Consider the following 18,364-nt stretch of genomic DNA (forward strand, 5'->3'; position numbering starts at 1 on the left):
TTTGGAGTACGCTGTTTACCTCCTGGACCGAACTGACTCCTGAAATGAATTTAGGTTAAGTAAGAGGCATCTGTGTCTCACTTAGTCGGGGTGTGATGCATTTTCTTTTTGCAATCCCACTTTGTGATTTATGATGATATGTTTTGACTTCATTCTTTTTGCCTTTTGCTGCTTTAATTTGAATCAATTATTCGTCAACACAAACAGCCTCTTTAAAGCGTCTCCCAGAGCAGCAACTAGAGCGCTGACTTTTTTGTGTGGTGCAATATACTGTGTTTGAACCTGTGCTCAAACAAGCCTCATGCCACAGGTAATCTACCACTGTGGAGCCATAAAATTGACCTGTCACAGTATCTTTAAATTAAATGTATTACCAACAAACTCAGTGCGATCTAATGGCACAGTGACACTGCATTTCCCTCTATAGTTTGTCATCTTTATGCAATAGAAGAAAGATGATACCGTGTGCAAACATGCAGTGTTATCAGGTTAGTGAGGGTTGTTCATTGTGAACAATACAAGTGCTGCCCCAGTTAATAATGCAAATATAAATACTGTTAAATGGTTCATACCAAGAGAAAATAAAGTCTGTCAAAGCCTTGAAAAACCAAGAAAACAAATTATAGAATTATCCAAGCACAACAAACAAACAGGCATCATTATTATACATATAAATAAAAGAATAATTATCTTGCACTGAACGACAGCGAGACAGAAATCATCCTCCTCGAGCTAAGCATTTGCTATTTTGGTGTGCTTCTTTTTTTTTCTTGTCAGTTTTGATAAGACACCAGTGGAATAGATTATGCTTTTCATGGGTCTCAGGGGTTTGGCTTGGCTCCTGTTAGAATTCATTTAGTCAGATAGCCTCTGTGGATTATCCCTGTTTTCAGAGGCCTGCATTTCTGACAGGTCATTATTGTACACCACACTGGGGCCTACTGCAGAGAGCACCATGTAGCGAGCCCCACCATGCATCCACAGCCCCGCACAGCAGTGTCTATGTACACACACACTATCAAACATGCCAGACAGGGGGTAAGAGATGCCCGCTCGTCTGATGTGCCGGTAGTTCAGCGGTGGACCTGATAGATCTCCAGCCCCGGCTCTCCATGATCATTACTGCTGTTTCATAGACCCAGGGCCAAGGAGAGGACTTACACCCACATGTACACGCTGTGAGCAATGAGCAGAATGCTTGATGGATAGACCTGAAGCCTGCATTTAACTAATAGGAACCCTGTGTCAATATCAAAGGAGGAAAGAGGTGGGGGTGGAGGTTGACATCTCTGTCTTTCACACATATACACACACATACCGTCAGTGAAATACCAGAGCCAGTGAAAGAGAAGCAGTAGCATATTGCTTAACATTTTTTTCTTAACAACAGGAACGCACTGGGATTTTAGTAGTTTGTTCTGTTGGTCAGAGCAGTGCAGCAAGATAGTGCAGCTTGGAGCAGCTCTGAAGCTTTCTGTAAATGAAACTTAGATGACTTTGCATAAAGTCTGGCACAACATTTCCAATAGAAGTGAAGTTCCAAGTGCAACTTGAAATGTAATAAACTACAGTGATACAGCAGATATTGTGCAGACTTGTCCATTTTTCAAAAGAGGACAATACCATATTTTGACATATTTTTGGAAACAGCTTCTAGCTTCAACCCTCTGGGTAAGCATTTCCCTTCGCAGCAGTTAACCGATAGTTGGAAGCAAGCATTACTGGGAGACGTGCTGTCTACTTTTGTGGTGTGCTACAGAGTGTCTATGAATATTGATACTGGGGATTTTATGACCCTGCCCTCCAGATGGGTGGACCTGTCCCTCCAGACCATCCTTTCTAGCATCAACCCCAAGTATCAACAGATGGCAACGTGGAAATAGTGGAAATAAACAATTTTTCAGCTATCTAATGCTGGCAGCCAGAATCAAACAACTATGAGCCACTGTCCATTTGATAATCTAAACAAAGAGCATGTTTTCTTGCAGCATTTCAACATCCAAGGCGAAGGCGAAACTTTCGATTTACTGGTCCATCTACATCCCAACCCTCACCTATGGTCATGAGCCCTGGGTAGTGACCGAAAGAATGAGATTACGGATACAAGCAGCAGAAATGAGTTCTGGGCTCAGCCTTAGAGATAGGGTAAGGAGCTCAGACATCCGGAGGGAGCTCGGAGTAGAGCCGCTGCTCCTTAGCGTCAAAAGGGGTCAGTTGAAGTGTCCTGGGCACGTCCCACTGGTAGGAGGCCCTGGGGCAGACCCAGAACACGCTGGAGGGATTACATATCTCGTCTGGTCTGGGAACACCTTGGGGTCCTCCAGGAGGAGCTGGAAACCGTTGCTGGGGAGAGGGACGTCTGGGGTGCTTTGCTTGGCCGGCTGCCCCCGCGACCCGGCCCCGGATAAACAGATGAAAATGGGTGGATGGAAATTTACAAATGGTCCAGTTTGAGCCAGAATGTGCTCCAGCGTTTTGAGGGAGTATTTCGGAATGCACCCAAAAATCTGTCATGATCAGGGAGATGCTAAGCATAGCTAGTTGAAATGTTGACTACTCCCCCTACTGGGACAGATTTTATTTTAACGTTTTTTGACTGACTGGGGATTGTAGGACCATGACTGGCCAAACTAAAAACTTACTGACAGTTATCTCGCCCTCTCAAGCTCACGTAAGCGTATGTCTTAAACTGTGGGTTGAACCTTCACGTACACATGTCTAAAATGCACGGTGGTGGAGGGGTTAGCATTGTTGCCTCACAACAAGAGGGTTCCATAATCCATGCATGTTCCCCCCATGTCGGCGTGGGTTTTCTGCGGGTACTCTGATTTCCTCCCACAGTCCAAAGACATGCAGGTTAGCTGGTGACTCGAAATTGGCCATAGGAGTGATTGTAAGCGTTAATTGTCATCTGTCTTTATGTGTCAGCCCTGTAATAGTCTGGTGACCTGTCCAGGGTGTACCCTGCCTCTCGCCCAATGTCAGCTGGGATAGGCTACAGCATCCCTGCGACCACCAACATGAACGAATGAATAAATGTCCCTTTAAGTGAAGTCTGACACAAGCTGAAAACAAAGCCAACAATACCAAAGATATTCAGCAAAAATTAATTTCAACACAGTTAGACTTGAAAGACACTAAGCCGCCACACAGCCAAAAGACTTTGTAGAATGGTGAGGTAGAGAGAAACAAAGCACAGTATAACTGTGATCAGGACCACTGTCACTTCATGTTATCAATTTTAAGATTAATAATAAGAGATCAGATCATTTCCTTTCTGCAATGGCCATGAAAAACTGGATAATGGGGAAATGGAGGTGCAAATTTGATATACTGCAGATGCACTGATACTTGTCTTTCCAAACCATTCATCAAAAAGGTTATGACCATGTATAAATAACCATGTATGAGCAGGATAATACACAAGGGCGTGTGCATTAAAGTAAATTTCTACCATGTCATTGTCAGTGCTTCATAAGTGGATTATCCCTTAATTAATCATTATAATAGAGATAAAGGTCAAGCAAATATCCCCACAAATGATACGATAATACAATAATCATCAGATAAATAAATCCAGATTTGAAGTTAATGCTGATATAATATCCCCTAAATAATAATGTCTGATCCGTTATTAGTCTGTGATCTACTGAGTGCTCAGAGAGATCTTTGGTGGTGGATGATATCAGACGGTTTTCATAAAACGCTGCTTCTGAGAAATGGCTGTGTTGACTTTTCAGCATTGCAAAATAAAGCGCAATTACACTTGAAGAAACAGACAAGGGAGGGGGGCTTGCAATTCAGCCAAACACGACTCCACTTGACCTCTCGAGAGCCAAAATGATTGGGGTTTTGACAAAGACCTGACCTAGCTGTCTGACAGTTGACTGACAGACAAACTTTACATGAGAGTATGCTTGATCTTCCCAAACCGAGGCATGCTCAAGAACAACAGAAGACGTCTCATCGCTTCCCTGATGTAATGTGCAACAGGTCCTCCCCACAGAGTGTCTTGATTTGTCGGCTGTACTGTAGATCCTAATTAATAAAACAGCAAAGAACCAGGATTTATGTGAAAGCTCAATGGGAGTGTGTACACGTAAGGTCTTTCAATCTGCCCTGGTGGTATTACTAAATGACCCGACTCCCATTAAGGAGCATTAGGAGAGAATGTCCAGAGCTGCATGCAGCTAATATTCACAGCTAATTAGTGAGTGTTGGCTGACTGTCTATCAAAACTGTGACAATAGAGCAGAATTACAAAGAGCTGCCATGGGAATGAGAGGATATCTAGATAGGATTAATGTAAACAAGTGAGAAATTGTTGATGATGAGGTTCCTGGCTGCTGAGGGACCGTTCCCTGACAGCGCAGAATTAAGCAGTTAGAAACTACATTGTCCCATTGCAAATTGTGTCACCGAGTAAACATCCAGGAACCGAGGTGCCTGTTGAATGTTGAGTCCGGACAGACAACCAGAGAGGCTCACTCTGCAAGGTCACTGTTTCCGAACTTTCCTGGTAATTATTCTTGATACAAGGATTAATATCTAATTCAAGGCGCAGGCCTGGGTGGCTCTTTTGTTATTAACTTTGCTACAGTGGGGAAACCTTTCAGGATTATTTCAATTCAGTGATTACTTTTGGCCTAGCAGCTGATTGCAAACTGTGCTGGTAGGTTTACTCACCGCATTGATTTCCTTGCCAATATTAAGGGTAGAGCTCCCAAGACATATCACCCTGCTCTCTCTGCTGTACTCTCTGTAAATCTTATTAGAGATGGAAGCTGATGGAAGCCCCTTCCCTGCACGATACTGAGAAAGAGCGCAAGGTTAAAAGAAGAGACGAGTTCAACTGAGGTTGAAAAGATGCTGTCTTCAACTTGCTTCTGCCATAACATGGAGTAATGCCTGCACACACTGACTCTAACAAGTATGAAGATCTTTTTCAGATAATTAAAGGTCCAGTGTGCAGGATTCAGGGGGATATATTGGCAGAAATGGAATATAGTCAGTATGTTTTCTTTGGTGTATATTCACCTGAAAACCTGCCATGTTTCTACAGCAGCCCAGAACAGACAAACCAAACACTGGCTCTACATAGGGCTGTTTGCACTCTCGCATCAGCCACCGTAGCTAGCAGCTCCTCAGAGGCGAGAACATTGGAAAAACACATTATTTTATTGTGTGCCTACTTTATTTTTGTCGTTTAAGTTTTCTATTGAGGTTTTTCTATTTGAAGACCATCAGCACAAAAAGCAAATAGATAAACACAAACAGCAATGATTCAAAAGTCCATCAGCACTAATTCTAATATCTTCAGGTGACCTATTTTACACGTCAAGCCTGGAAACAAACAATCAAACAAACGTGCGTTTATGTAGGCTGGTGTGAAAGCTGTCAGTCGAACCCTGCTGTGGACCAAACAACCGCACCAAGACCACTCAAAAAGGCAGTCCTCGGTTAGCTTCCTAACGTACTCTGGTGTGGTTCGTTTGGGGTGCGAAAGAAACCGAACCAACCACAGGATTTTACGACAGCTTAAACAACTAAACTAATAACAAACCCATCTGCTGATCATGAAATCAGTCTCATAAGTGATCCTCATAAATGCCACGTATATCCCATAACCTATTTATGCTAATCCATACATGTAACCATGGTAACACATGCATGTCAGTGTGAGTATTTCTTTCATTAACAAGCTGATAAAATTGCCATCATTGTATCCGACTCTGTGTACTGTGTCTGTTCATGAAGTCCATTATAAAGTGTGTGACAGTGATCCCACAGTATGAAGCCCCGAATCATTACTGTACACAATGTCTTCTTTTCATCCTGTCTCGGTGTTCGTCATTATTTGTAACATGCAATTGATTTGCAGTCTAATAATCAACAATCAGTAATTTCTCTATGAGCTCTTTGTGAAACCAAAGAACATCAATATAAATTTTCTGCTGCATTAACGTTTGTCAGTCACCAGAATTTAATTTCCCCACATGGGTCCTGATGATGCAGGATGACAAATGCCAAAGCTGTCCAATCAGTGAGTTACATGTCACTCGGTAGAACTTCATGTTTACTGCTCTGTTGCAAAAAGTCAGTTTGAACAGGAATCAAACCAAAACTAAAATGCAACAATGCATCTTTTTTTTTTTCCTCTGGTGCGACCAAATGAACTGTACTTCAGGTGTGAAAGCACCCTTAGTTGCCGTGTCTGCTTGATGTGTAATTAGGCAACTGTTTGCTAACCCACCAGCCATAAAAACTACACAAGCAGCTTTTATGTGGAGGTTGTGTATGTCAGCTGGTTTTGATGTTTTTCTGCCCCCTAGTGGCCAAAAGCTGCTTCATGCAGCTGTAAAAATATGTCCCAGTTCCTGTTGAGTAACAGCATCCCTGCACAGAGGATATGTTTGTGCTCTTTACACTTTTTTCTATAATTATAGGCTGTAGCTTGGACTTTAACTACAACAAGCCAAGGACAGGATGCAAAATGTGATATAGTCCACACACACAATTGCTGAGTCAGGTCCCTGTTGGGTCTTAGCTAATGATACCAGCTCATGGTAGATGGATAGCCAGGCGGTGTCTCACTGCAGAGGCGAAGGCCAGCTTGGCCATATTGCAAGCACAACAGTGTCGCCATAGCACTGTTTGGCATGCTGCTCGGCCTCTGCACGTTAGTCACATAGAGTCACCCGGGGAATACTTTCTACCTCTACTGATCACCGGCCTGCACCTCCTGGCCCTGAGAAATCAACAGCCAGGATTTATAGATTTACCTTAGATTGGCTGTCCCGCATTTGTACCCCCATAAATACTTTTACAGCTTTGCTAATGCCACTGTTGGGAATAAACAAGGTTACGGCGGACAAGATGAGGCTGAGATTTAGTTGGCAACTCGGACAGCACAGGGCAGAGCAATGAGAAAGGAGGTGTAATGTCAGAAAAGGGAGGAAGGAACTCGCATTGGGGATGAGCTCTTTATAGCAAAGCAGGGTGTACTTTTACATACCGACACAGGCTTTACAAGCCTATGCAATAACTGACAAACATCTTGTGCTCTCGCCGTTTCCACTGCATAACTTGTGAAGTGTTATCTCCTCCTCTGAAAAAGCCGAACCATTAACAGCTCAAGTGGGAAAGCTTGATTATTTTTTCTGTCACTCTGTATGTACCAAATAAATTCCATCCATGAGGCTCCGATATGCAATTAAGATTAATAAATAAACCTCCTGGCTTAAATAAAAGTGATGACCTTGGTTGTAATTCTTATCAAAGACATTATAGATTAATTATTCAAGCACATTACTTCACTTCAGTTTTAAATGCTACTCATTTGGACAACTTCATGAAACTTGCAAGGTTTAAAAGCATAAAATATGCATGGTCAAGCCATCACTCTCTTCATAATGAATAAGCATACCTTGGAATTGACACATTTGCTCTCGGAAAGACTTGTAAGACTGACTACCATACATCTACTCTGGAGTTGACTAAGCACTGTGCGTCTTCACACTATTTGCTCCTTCACAGTCAGCAAAAGCTTACAGTTCAGTTGGTCCAGGCAGGAAGAGAATTCAGTGAGGGGCATTAATTGTTTATACTGGGTCCATTTCAAATAGAGGTCAGACAGAGGGGGAAAAGTGACAGACATCTTGCTGTCTGCCTAAATTTAATTTTGCCTCGTTGAGATAAAACTTTATGAACTGCAAAAATAACTACATAAAGAAAACCACCATAAATGTCTCAGCAAGCCACCGACGCAGCTGCAAAGCACTATGGTACATTTATGCTCTAATATCATAACCGAGGAATATAAAAGCATGTCTCGGGAAACGTTAAGGTCTATTGTTGATTCTGTGTCAGTAACCTCAAATGAACTGTATTAGTGGATAAATATTCATCATTTAAAGGTGAACATACACAGCGGCTTTCTATTTATTGATGTCTGCGTGTGGCTGGAAGGCCCGTGGAGTCAAGGGGATTTAAAGCATTTCAATAAAATGCACTTTGATTACTTCTTAGCTCGCAGCGTACATGTGACATAATCTATCTACCTCGGGCTGAATTTTTTATTCTCACATCATCTGACTGTGCTGACTGTAGTTGAGTCATTAAAGGAACAGTGTGGAAGATTTAGGGGAGTTTAGTGCCATCTAGTGGTGAGGGTTGCAGACTGCAACCAGCTGAAAATGTTGGTGAAGACTCTCAGTCATCCAGGGCATGGTAATTGTAAGTGCTATGTCGTAGGCAACTGGATGTGCTTGAGTTTCTTGAAGACGTTTCACCTCTCATCCAAGAGGCCTCTTCACTTCTAATGGACTGATGCGGAGTTGCAGGCTACGATATAGCACTTAGGATTACCAGCAAAAAACTTCTCTTGTGTCTCAAATCGCGTACTTACACATAATATTTTGAGTGCATAAGTGCGTTCACACTGACAAGTATGGAAAAATGCAGTGTACTATGAGTACCCGGATGGTGCACTCAAAACGGTCAAGAAGTTGAGTGTGGAACTATGGACACTTCTCGCTCTCAGTGGTCACCATCTTGGCTACGAAGCGGAAGGGGTGGGACCACTTTTCAAACTGGAAATGGCGGAGGACTGTGCGACCGTGAGCGTTGCTGCATTGTACAAATACATGTGTTTTTTTGCACTAAGCACCACTATGCTGTTGTCAGGCATAAGCCAGCAATATGCTTATTGGGTTCATTTAGCAGTCTGTAATGATTTGGAACCGCGAAGGATAATGTGAATGCTAATGCTAGTTTGCTAACTAGCTAACAGCTGCGGTTGTCATTTCCGGTAAGTGCACAATGGCTGTGTTTGGTCTGAGACAACACTGCCCTGTCAAAATCCGTGCACTACGCCAGTAAGTACACAGTGCACATAGTATACTACATGGAAGTGTACTAACGGAAGTATGTGATTTAAGACATAGCACTGGTTTAAATTCCCTCAGTGTTCATTGCTCAGGAGGTTTTAATTATCCACAGAGGTCTCTTCCTCTCCAAAATAAATGAACCAGGTGATTTAAACCAGTATAAACACTGAATAAAGCAGTTTCACCTTAAAAAGTATTCCTATGGCACTGTTTGGCATGTCGGAGGCAGGCTGCTAACCCCAGCACCTGCTAATCTATGCTCAGCTATTTTTCTCTGATAGATGATCGAGACATTCGGGAGGTTTCTACCAGGAGCAAAATTATCCACAGAGTTCTCCTCCTCTCCAAAACCAACATACGCAGTGATTTAAACCAGTGAACACAAATTAAAGCAGTTTCACATTAAAAAAGATATGTGTATTTGCGACACTGCTTGTCACGGGGGGGGCAACTAGCGCAAATAGTGCCAGTGTTTGGTTTGTCTGTTCTGGGCTACTGTAGAAACATGGCTGGTGCAGCATGTTTATGTCCATAAACAAGGACCTGCTCCCTGTGTAGATATAACCGGTTCATTCTAAGGTAACAAAAACAAGATTCTTATTTCCAGGTGATTATATCATATTAAATTACTGCCAATATATCCTCCTAAATCCCTCACACTGAACCTTTAAATGTCATGACCTTGTAGATCAGGTCGGATTCTAAGAAACAATTAGACCTTAAGTCATTTGCGCCACAACAAATAAAGTAGGAGTTTGTCTTTAACTAGGAAGCAGCAACAATCATCTAAATTGCCTGGAATGCTTAAACACAAACTGTGAGCACTCACTGCAGGTTGGCAGTGTTCATTTATTTACTGTACACACCAGTGGGGGTACACGAAGAGAGCAGCGATGGCTGCCGGGGAAGAGGCAGATGGCAAATTGAGGGTTATTACATCCTGTGCTTAAAAAAGGAAGGTGCAAAGAAAAGATGACATATCCACCATCAAACAAAGAGACAAGATGGAAAGCTTAAAGCTATAGGAATTTGTTACTTCCTGCTCATGCTGTAGGTGGTAGTTTTGTCTGTGCCTTACCATCAGCTCAAAGAAATACCTTCAACAACTGCTCATCATGTGCATCCCCTGCTGTTCTTTTACCTTGTGTTTCCTTTTTTTATTGTTGCAGATTTTATAACAAGGTAGCATGGAGATGTATTTTTCACCAGACTGGAGCAAAGTCAAGTTGGGAGGTTGCACAGATATTTTGGGGAGTCACTGCCAATGCAAAAAAGAGTGTAAAGGTATAAAAAGCAGGTTGTCGGCTTTTTTTTTTGGCATCTGCCCTCTGTGTACCTGTAGGAAGATCCACCTCTGCAGAAAAATCTGCTACACACTTTAGTGGGTTAAAAATGATGATTGTACGAGTCTATACATTTCTTTTTTTAGTATACCTTTAATTTAAGGCTAAAATATTAGGTCCAGGGTCAGATGACTTTGGGAGCAGATGTGGAAAAGTGAAAGAAAAGTTGCCAAAGGAAGAGAAAACATTGTGCTTGGCGTGATGTGTGCCAAGGGAGATGGTGCCAGATTTGAACAAGATATACTACATCTCCATTAAACTGCCCTGCTCACTATTGATTGGTTAAAACTGTTTGCTATATAACAAACTGAGCAAAGCCTCTGCTCTCCCCTATTTGCTTAGATATATATGCAAATCAAGTTGTGGCCCACGAGAGGCCTGTGCTCCCCAACAGCTCCAGCCTATCACTCCCTGCAAGTGAACTCTACACGCTGCATTAATCACTAACATTAATTCACCCGGGGGCAGGCAACCTCTGGTAAAGTAGGTTCAGTGTCAGCTTTAATGTCATCCAACAGGGAGGTTTCCAGTAACGGTACACTGACAGTCAGAGGATGTGTGTATTATTTTCGTACCTAATGCTTTCAAAGATGTTTCCATTAAAGTGTCAGTAGCACAGAATAACCCCAGTGTCTCAGCTTTCCATCTTGATTTAGAGTCAAATTTAGGAAGCCTTAGCCTTAGGAAGTCTGTTTCTTTTGGTTTATTTGTTATTTCAGTTATTGTTTTCCCAATCCCACTGGTGGCTACACCAGGGGCAGACTGTGTGACAATGGGCCCCTGGGCACAGATATGCAAAGGACCCCACCACCTCTCCTACTTAGCAGCAAGACACACAGATTTTGTGTCTCTTTGTGGTGGTTTTGTATCTGTGTGTGGTGGTTTTGTCCATTTTTCTAGTTATTTTGTGACGCTTTGCACTTCCTTTGCATCGCTTTGTGATCTTTTTGTTTCTCTCTGAGGTCATTTTGAGTCTCTTCCTGGTTGACATGTGCTGAGCAGGATTTATACTTCTGTGTTAAATTTAATGCCGTACCCTACGCCATTGCCTGATGTGCCCCTTCCCAAAAATGTAACTACACTTTGCTATTTCGCAGACCTCCTGTCTATTTTTGTAAGCTGAAACCATTTCCCTCAGTGGAAACAAAGCTTTTATTTTCTTAATTTCACAGATAAGAAACAATCAACTGTGAAGACAATAAAGCCTCCACAAAAATAGCATTTTAAGTCTTGTGTGTGATTTATCCTGGCTTCATATGAGCAGACGAAATCTCAGCTAGCTGCTAGGCTAATTTATACAATGTAAAACGCCATAGGCTTGTGCTAATAATGTTAGCATGTTGTATTTTTTTGGAAAGCGTGTTTAGTATAAGACACTTGTTTTGTCAGTGAACCTTATGAGCTGTAATGGAGCCAAATTTTGTAACGTTACCTTTGTTAAATGTTGCTGTTGTCCCTGACTTCATATGAGAAGAGGAAAAGTTTGATAGCTGCCAGGCTAATTTATACAATGTAAAATGCCATAGAATTGTGCTAATAATGTTAGCATGTTGTATTTGTGTGACAGCGTGTCCAGATAAAGCCATGTTTAATGTGTGTTCAATGTGTGTTTTGAATCAACTAAACTTTACAGCACTTCACAGAAACCCCAGAACTGAGGTGTAACTGCAGAGTGACACAGACACACCACCACACATGTATTATGCTCACGTCGGTATAGGCTACGGTGTAGGCTCTGCATAGAGCTGACACACCACCAGTATAAATCCCGCTTTAACTTCACATTTTGCAAGTGAAGGCCAGGAGGGCCCCTGACACTTTGGGCCCCTGAGCCTGTGCCCAGTAGGCCCGTTCAGTGCTGTGTAAAAGGTTAATATGTGTTTTCGTGGTGGTAAAATTATCAAGGCTTAAAGTATCTAGTAGCTTTCAACAAAAGAAAACATGTGATGCTGGTTTTAATGGCTTTCTTTAAATTCAAACTGATTAATATTTAACAAATAAAGCCCATTAAGCTGCATGTTAAAACAGGGATTTAAAAAAAAATCACATCCATTAGTTGCTTGAATGTGTCGCTGGCACAAACATTAAGTAACAGAAAATCACCCCTTTGCTTAAAATCTTCTGGCTGAGCCAAATACATGAGCCAAATTACTAACAAATTTGATAAACAATATAAATATTACTCAGGTAAATAAAACCTCTTTAAAGTCTAGTAGTCTTTCACATGAGATCTACTAAAAACAAACAGAATGTTGATAAATGTTGAAAATAAAAACCTGATCACCCTCATAAATCTTCATAAACACAGTAAATTCAGTTTCACAATAATTAAAATTTTAGCCAGCTGAATTCTAAAATCCTGGCGTTTACAATCTCTGTGGGACACAACGTTACCCTGACGTTCTTATGTACACACTCCCCGTACATGTACACAGGCTTGTACCTTATTCATCAAAGAACCAGATGTTTCCTAATGCACTTAATCTTTTGTATCGATGATTCAGGCGTTCTGTTACGGGGGATTAGGTCTCCGAGCAGAATCCTTCTTTGAAAGCATCTCGAAAGCAGTACTGTTTCCACTAAATCTAAATGCATAACCAGTGGGCGATTTGAGGGGGGACACCATCATCCTTGTTAGCAAAATGACCAAAATGTACCCCCCTTGATAATCTGCCACTGTTCTCTGTGCCTCAGGTCTGGACCCAGATCCTTTGTGAACCCAAACTGACACTGGTTACCTGTTGCTGTTAGAGTTGGTTTTAAGATTTTATCGATTACTCACAGAGCCCTGAGAGACCTTTAAGTTATATAACAGATCTTTTATGTTCCTCCTCGCACCCTGAGATCCTCAGCTGCATCTTTTCTTGTTGTTCTGAAGTCTAGATTAATTCACAAAGGTGACAGAGTCTTTGCAGTCAGAGCTCCATGCCTTTGGAATAACCTGCCTGAGGAGATCTGGTTGCAAACTCAGCAACTTAATTATTATTATTATTATCATTTGAATTAAGGTCGGACAGACTTTTTCATGTTCATTCTTCCTACAGAGAGTTCAAAATCATATATTGTCTCATTATATGTTCCAAGGCCGTGGCAATTAAGCGGCAATGTGAAGCGCCAAAGCAAATTTTGAGCAAACATACCCACTCAAATCCCTCCTGAGGACACAGAAAATAAACTATTTCAAATCAATCAATCATCACACAATACAAGGTGCAGCTCCTGTGAAATGCCACTGAATCACTCATGACATATCGTGTAGATGACCTGGCATAAACTCTCACTGTGTGAATATGTGGTGCGTGTGACCTGATATAAACTTAGTATCCTGACGTGACCTCAGCTAAATGATTCTGGCCCAATTTGGTTATTTGAGGAGAGGCAATTGTTAAGAGACGGGAAATACCTGTTAATGTGTATTTGAAAACTGTAGGTGTGTCAGCTGATACGGCTTGTTTGTTGGACACTATAAGTTGTCATGATGTGCAAATTCTTTGGCTACTCACGAGTAAAACCTCAAATGTCCAGTCCTGTGTTTTGAGTCTCTTCTTTCAACAACAGACACAAGGTAGACATAACCAGTCACTATATAAAGATTATATACTTAAAGGTTTATTTTGCAATAATGACCCACTTGCTTAAGCAGTAGTCTGTTATTCAGAAATAACAGAATCAAGTATTCAACAATGTGCTGTAATAAAAATAGTCAGATTCCTGATGCAAAGTGTCTCCAACTGAACCTTTGTTCCCTGATATGACAAAGCAATGCTCTGCCAACACAGCTACACCCCAAGCAGCGCAGCAAACATGCTCATAGTAACTGTGTCTGCGGTGGCATGGGAAACGGACTGACTGACAGACAGAGGTATGTGTTGCTGCTGCATTAGTATTCAATTCCAGTAAAAACAGAAGCTTGCATTGCACCGGGCCCCACAAAACCTTGACAATGCAGCACAGGAGCCCACAGGTAAATTCAGACATCGATGTCGTCATTGTAGGTGTCTGGAGAAACCTCGCGGCCCGGGGCATGTTTATGTTGCCTCAAGTGTTTCTAGCATTTTCTTTTAAATGTTTAAAAAAGATTATGAGTAAACATCGCACTCAATTTGTACAAGCAGTGTGCAGCACAGAGGCAGACGTGAAGGTTAATTCATAGAGTGACCGGAAAAATAGGCCACGTGTTTAATGTCCAGCACTACATGTACCCAGCAGTCCATGCACCTGGTTGAACCCAGAATAAGAAACATATTATCGTGATATTACTTCTGGGTACCTGCAGTATTAAACAGAGACGGAGGCTGTGCAGAGGAAAGGCAGAACATACATCTTTATCTGCGTCCACTTACAAAAGGTTATCTTTCATATTGCTCAAATGTTAGCTGATAAATGTCCTGGTAACTCTCAATATTTCCACTGCGGGTGGCACATTTGTCATCGTTGAGATGGCGGGCAGAGTAGGGCACAGATGGGAACTCCTCCCTCACGCTGGCGTTGACGTACGAGCTGCAGGTCGAACCAGACGAGCACATGTGATTGATAACGCCGTGTGCCTGGATCTTAACCAGAGAGAGGCTGAACTCATGAGCAGGGCTGCTGGGACTTAATGAACTACAACAGATTTTTATAGAAAAGTTAAACAAAAGTTAAATCAGGGGGGATGCGATGGATCTCACATGCGCCGTGATGTGACACTTTTCACAAACCTGAATTGCAATGCCTGTTTATGGAGACTGTAAATCAATGGATTAAAGTTGCATCTAAACAGCTTCATTAAAAGGAGTTTTTGTCTAAGACACACATGATATGCTTTTGGCTCTTATTTTGCAATTAAAGGAAGCACAGATAATTGTTTAATTATGGTGATTAGCCCTGGAGGATATCACAATCACACCCCATTAACCCGCCATTGTTGCATGTGCAGATTAAAGTGCTGCTAAATCAACTAGTAGCTACAGAGTCACTGTGCTCTCATATAAAGGGCGAATCTGATGAAACATGGCTCCAGTATGTGATGCAAACTGTCAACGTTCTTGATTCACACGATCGTGTGTGTGCAGATGTGCTCTGCAGTGACACATCTGAATCACAGACAAGAGGAAGGAGGAATCTTCAGTAAATTTTAAATGAGCAAACAATCAGCAGTTAAATTAAATCAATTAAATGGAGGTTTTTGCAGTGCCGTCTTCAAAAGGAGACCAACTTTCTTTTAAACACATCCCCCCTACTGTCAAATCTGAGCAGAGACATGTGTAACAACAAAGGCTGCATGACAAGAGCTGTGATGATATTCCTGGTTAGCCACAGAGCACCGTGTGCCTTATGGCTTGTCAGTTAATTAGAGTAGCCTGTGGTATCATAGCCGCTCTCTGAATTATTTCAGGGCAGCAATATCATTGGCATATTGTGACAGGGATTCAGAATGCAGCAGCGAGTTTGGGTTTGGAGCCACAGGGTCTCTGAGTTTAAACAACACTAAAATTTGAGTGGAATTTAGTCAAACTGGGAAAAAAGATGAGGTTTAGAGAGGGAGACAACTGTTTCATGCATTGTGACAGATAAAATAAATCATTAGATATCATATTTGGGAAATGTGGAGCTTTAAGTTGTCTTTGAAATGAAACTAGGTTGTCTCAAAGTCTTCCTCTTACAGTTTCACAAAGACTATCTGTACTTTAAATGCAACATTATTCCAATTTGGAAATTGGAATATGGGTGAAAAAATTGGAAATGTTCAAATGTCATTTTTGTTTCAGTCTCAGCTTTCATTTCTTTTCTTTTTTTTTTATTTCTAGAGCAGCATTACAAGAGAGCAAAGTGGTTGCACCCATCAGCACGTGACTGGACTGGCAATCGATAACGTGAATTAGGAAACTTGAAAACTCTAAAACACAAAGGCCAATGTGACCTTTTACTCAAGTATTTACAGAACAATTTAGCAGGGATGCTAATCGTCAGAGGACTCCCAATATGACATTATCACAATACAATATTCTTGCAATATTGTGATATGCTGAGTATTGCGATGCAATATATTTATTTTAGATTTATTACATTTTTTCCAACTGCAAATTATTTTCCCAAACGAAAACTTTTTTTAACATCAGTTTTACCTCATCAGATGAAGTTGTCAGCCTGTTCATCAACTTAAATCATTTTCATTGCAGCTAAATGTGACACAGAGCAGACAGACTGACGAATACTGTCATAAAATCTGTCAGAAAAGCTGCATACACCTGACAAACTGAACTGGTGGCAGAGTTAACACCCTCTGGCCAGATTAAGAGTGTGAGTGAAACACTTCACATGCAGGTATCTCGCTAACTGAATGGCAACACCCATGTTAGAAGCCTTGTCTTTTATATTCTTGTGCTGCATTTTGCAGGAGGTCTGTGATGTTTGCTCCGCTGTGACTTTCGTGTTCTGCTCTAGTTTGGAGAACATGAGACAGCAGTCTCCAGTCCTCTGTCAGATAATGTGCCGTTATAGTCACATATGAATCCACCAAAACTGAAGTGCAGATGCCACAAGTTAATGCCACCCTTCCTGCTGGACTCAAATATTCCTCAACTTTATGCTTCACTTCTCTGTAGAGTTTGTGTACGGCTTTCGGTGTTAAAACGTTATGTAGCTGGGTTCACGTGTTTTTAGCATGTAACGACAGCCTTCGTTTTCAGCAACGCTGTACGGACACAGATCTTTGCACATGAAGTAGGTGACAGACTGTGTTCTTTTTAGAGATAAACCGATATGGATTTTTTAGGGCTGATGCCGATACCGGTTTTTTTTCCATCACCCTTAGCCGATGACCGATTATGGACTGCCGATTTTCTTGAGCCGATATTTGGGGCCGATACTGCTTTTGCTCCCTCAATTTACATAAAAAAAAATGACACAATGATAACAAATATTACAGGTCTCAAGTTTAAAATAAGAAACATTTATTGAACAGTAAAAAATACTAAAACAAGATGGAAAGTTGAGTTAGAACAGGTAGAATATTATTATTATACATTCAAATAAAAAAAAGAGTTCAGTGCTCTTAAATCTTCCAGTAATGTCTTTAGGAAATAAACAAATATTTAAGCTGAAGTATAAATAAAACAACAACTACTGTACACAGTAGGATTCAACAGCTTTGTTCAACTTAACCACATACTTTCAAATGAAAAAAAGTGCCAGGGAAAAATAAATCCGCAAACCCACACGTGTATCGGCCGATGCCGATACAAGTAAAAAAACTCAAATATCGGCCCGATATATCGGCCGGCCGATGTATCGGTCGGCCGATGTATCGGTCTATCCTTAGTTCTTTTCTTTCTTTTTCCATTTTCCTTTTTCCACTGCAGTTTTGTCGAGCTAAGTGTGTCCAGTGATGGCTGACTTTTCAGTGGAGCCAGTTTAGCATTAGCTTGGCTGTCAGCGGCTAACGCTATCTCTGAATGGTGGAGTGTGAGATGAGCCCTCATGTTCATAGTATTCCTGGAGTATTCTCATATGATACTGCTTCCAAATCACGTGTCATATCCAAGTCCATCTTTCAAATAAGTTCAGATGTGTGTTTGAAATGCTGGTGGCACATTTCTGATTTCTTTCTGTGATGCCTCCATCTTTAGTTTCGATGAACTTCCTGCCAAATGCCGTTAACTGAGACCTCTGCTGACCTCACCGGGAAAGAAAACATCAGCACCATCTAGTGGACTGAAACAGCAACTGATTTAATTATTCTAGTAGCAAAAGTTGTATTAAAGTGCGTGTTTGCAAAAACTATCATTTACAGCAGGTGAACACTATGTATCAGTGCTGTACTTTAACAAAACATTTTCTACTGTGTATTTTTGGAGATTTTTAAGAGCAACCACAACGTAAGAACGTCCTTGCACCAGCATCAGTGTGTGTCACTGTCTTGCTTGTGTTCAACTTCGAAAAAATCTACATCTCTTTAACTTACTGCTGTCGGTGTACTCGTAAGCTCCATCCCTCCTATTTTTAGATACCAGCACTGAGTTTCTCTGATGCTCACATTTCTGTTACCTTGTGCAGGCAAACAGATCTTTTTTGGCTCTGGCTAAAATATGACATGCTAGTTGCCACTGGAAGGACCAGATGCAAAATAAAAACGTGGATCTGCTTTTATGT

Source organism: Epinephelus lanceolatus, chromosome 20 (genome assembly GCF_041903045.1).
Source record: "Epinephelus lanceolatus isolate andai-2023 chromosome 20, ASM4190304v1, whole genome shotgun sequence".
Lineage (NCBI taxonomy): Eukaryota > Metazoa > Chordata > Actinopteri > Perciformes > Serranidae > Epinephelus > Epinephelus lanceolatus.